Raw genomic sequence first — 3603 nt, forward strand, 5'->3', positions numbered from 1 at the left:
TATATATAAACTCGTATGTATGTGCATGTTAAGTGGGCAAGTCAGTTACTCTCTCTTTGACATAGTATTATGATCTATAAAATAGAGATATTTTACATGTATCTTTACAGAATTGATGGTACTCGATACATGGAAACTATTATCATGAATATAATAACATGATATTTATGTTCTGTAACAGCTGTCCACTGAAGAACAAGTAACTCAAAAGATTTAACACTATCATGGTGAAAATAAGGTTGAGAAAGGAGGAAGTAGGAGAGGAAAATAAGAGAAGCTTAAATGAAGAATGAGAATGAAGAAATTTTAAATATGGCCTAATGAATCTCTTTCAGAGTCCTGCTGAGCAATACAAGATGAGGGTGGTAGCATAATCCTAAGCATCCAGGAATTGCTATCTTTGGGAAAAGACATGGCTTGGTTTAAATCTTTCCGACAGCCTTCAGTGATTTATCTCTTGGAAACACAGGAAGCCATGAAATAAGCACATTTTCATTCCTGACTTTCATGGCTCAGGTGAAACATCTATTCACAGACATGAAAGGCCAGATGGACTGGTCAGGGCCTGGAGCACGGAGGTCAGTTTCACAGGAGCCATCTGGGGCTTGTTCTTACGCCTTCCCGAAAAAGCCAGCGAGAGCCCAGAACACAACACGGTCAATTAGGAAGGCAGGAGTTGGAGGCCTGCTGGTCTTGTCAGCCTTTCACTGCTACAGAAAAATGCTGGGTTGCAGAAAGAAAATCTTACCAGTTATTTTCTTCTTCCTCTTTAAATGTTCAAAAACAAGTGGACACGTTTTGGTAGTTAAGAAAGTAAGTAGAGAGGTTAAGACTCGTTTGGGTACACATTTCCAAGTTACACAGGAAATGTTTCCAGAACAATCTCCTACCCTCTGATCAGCTCCACTGATAGGGTGGGAGAGAGGCCCAGCTCTGGGCATCCGCTGGGGTAAAATGTAAACTACTCCCAAGAAGTTACCAAATACCCTCATGGTTTGATTCCAATCCATCTCCCACCTTCCTGAAGTGTTCATGTTAAACTTTTGGAAACACTGGGTGTCTGATGTAAAAACACATACCTCCATCATCCTAATAAAGGGACACAATGGTTTTAAATGTCAGCTGTTTACTTACCAGCCATTTGGTTTCAAAGAGGTTACTTAACTATTCTGAGCTGCAGTTTCTTCATGTTAAATAATGATAATAATAAAGTTTCTTCATGTTAAAAGATGAATAAACAAAAAAAAATCTATATAAGAAAGTTAGCACAGTTTATTCATTGTTTTTATCCATTCATTTTTTTTGTCTTATGTATAAATATAGTTTGCTCTTAGTGTTTTACTCTTGCCTGTTTCATTGCTTCTTATTTCTACTTTTTAAATTAAATTTATTGGGGTGATGCTGGTTAATAAAATTATATAGGTTTCAAGTGTACAATCCTATAATACATCATCCATATATTTTGTATTCACCGCCCAAATCAAATCTCTTTCTGTCAACATATATTTCACCTTCTTTACCCTGTGTTCACTGGATATCAGCTGTGCCAGGCACGAATGGCACAGCAGTGAAAAGATACATGGTTTACTAGCTAATAATAGGCAACTTAATAACAGCCGTTTTCTTTTTAAAAACAATTGCAGACATTTAGAAAATAGAAATAAAAGGATTTTTAACACCCATAACCCTACTGGACTTATATAACCAATTTTAATATTTTTATATAATTCCTACCTCTGATTCATTTGAAACAATAAGTTAGATAAAGTTAAAGCTAAAAAAGTATAAATCAACTAGAAATGGTGGGCTTTCTATGAGAATATGGTATAAATAATGTTTAGAAAATACTTTTCGCTAATTTTATATTTTTCTTATGTATGTAAATATGGGTGCATAGCCAAATTCTTCAATTATGAGGCTATTTTAATTTGGGGACAAATGAGACAACAATAGTATGATTTGGGGCAGACAGATTTCATTTTCGATCTAGATTCTGCCTCTAACCAGCTGTGTGATCTTGGGAGAGTTTGCCTCTAAGGTTCAGTTTTCTCACCTACAAATTTAGTTAGGGTTCTATATGTGATCTAGTTACTACCAATGTCTAAAAGAATATAAACTTATTTCTGTTTTATGAAATTAATAAATGCCTGCCTCAAGTTGTATGAGTTTATGACAACAGAATTTTAAAATGTATGCTTTGACCTAAGGCGTCAGTGAGTAAAATAAGTGCATTTTAACAATAAGTGTATACATAATAAGTGTATAAGTAACTTTATACTGAAAGAAGAAAGGACAGCATAGAACACTCATGAAATTAAACTACTGCAGGATTTTCTCATCCTCTCCTAAAACATACTTTCAGGTATAACTGAACTGAAACCAACCAATAATCAAGCCTTTAAAAGAAAAAAGAAAAATAGAGACCATTTTTGTGAATTTCTGATCATTCAAGCAATTCCAGTTATAGGAGTAAGAGGTTGAATTTTTATGTTTGTTTATTGTTTGGGTGGATTTACTATTAACTGATGTAATTGTCAGAATTTTCCAACCTCTGTCGCAGGCCAAAACAAAACATTCCTTTGGTTTAAATACAACAGAGACTGAATTATAGGTAACTGGGGAAGTACGCCGGATGACCCACGTAAGGGGCAATGTTCAGCCATAGAGAGAAGCAGCTCATCACTGAAGGTGTCCTAGAATGAGTCTCCTCCCTCCTGTCTCTTCTCCTGCCTAAGACAGTAATAAAGATAATAAAACAGAGAAAATGGACATAAGACATGATAATGCCCACCCACTTCCTCTCTGCAAATTTCCTTGCCTCCCATTGCTGAGAGGTTTGCAATTTCCAAACCTATGACAGAAGATATGACATCTGCTCAGCCAGATATCAGGATGTCTTGGGCTACTGAATTGGCGAAATGAATGATATTTGTATCATATAGTATGTATGAATCCAGGGCCTGCAAGCTTTTTCATTTAGCTAAGCATACTATATTTCAGTATTCTCACCCAGGTGGAAAACCTGAGAAGCCATTTTTTTTTAGAAGTATTTTTTAAGAAAGCTGTAGAGGTATTCAAAGAGAGGTAGCCCTCAAGGAACATGAGCTTAGAGGGTGGAGAGCCCCAGGTTTTGGCCCATTTACATCATGGCCTTAAATATAATGTCTAATTCTCACACTTTCCACTTTTCTAATATGTAAAGTGTAAATAATAACAAAATATATTCCCAAGGGTAATGCCAGGAAACTGTAAAACCTAGTGCTTGGCCCTTAGTCATAAAAGTTTATTATTATTCTTGGCATTGTTATATGTATAAGAATAACGTCTGGGTCAATTAATGCTGGTTGAATCTAAATCCGAACTAGTTATATGACTTTGCTTGAGTAACTTTGTCACTCTGGGCATCAGCTTTACAGCAAACTCAGAGAAACGAGCCACATGAGCTCTCAGTTCCCTCTCAGGTCTAACAATTAATGACAAATATTTATCATCATATTAACAATTACTTTAATAATTACAGTTACATTAACAATTACATTATCAATTTATTTTATTAAAAAGTCACACAAGGGCCGGCCAAGTGGCGCGATGGTTAAGAACTCG

This window comes from Hipposideros armiger, unplaced genomic scaffold, assembly GCF_001890085.2.
Source record: "Hipposideros armiger isolate ML-2016 unplaced genomic scaffold, ASM189008v1 scaffold_1071, whole genome shotgun sequence".
NCBI classification, from domain to species: domain Eukaryota; kingdom Metazoa; phylum Chordata; class Mammalia; order Chiroptera; family Hipposideridae; genus Hipposideros; species Hipposideros armiger.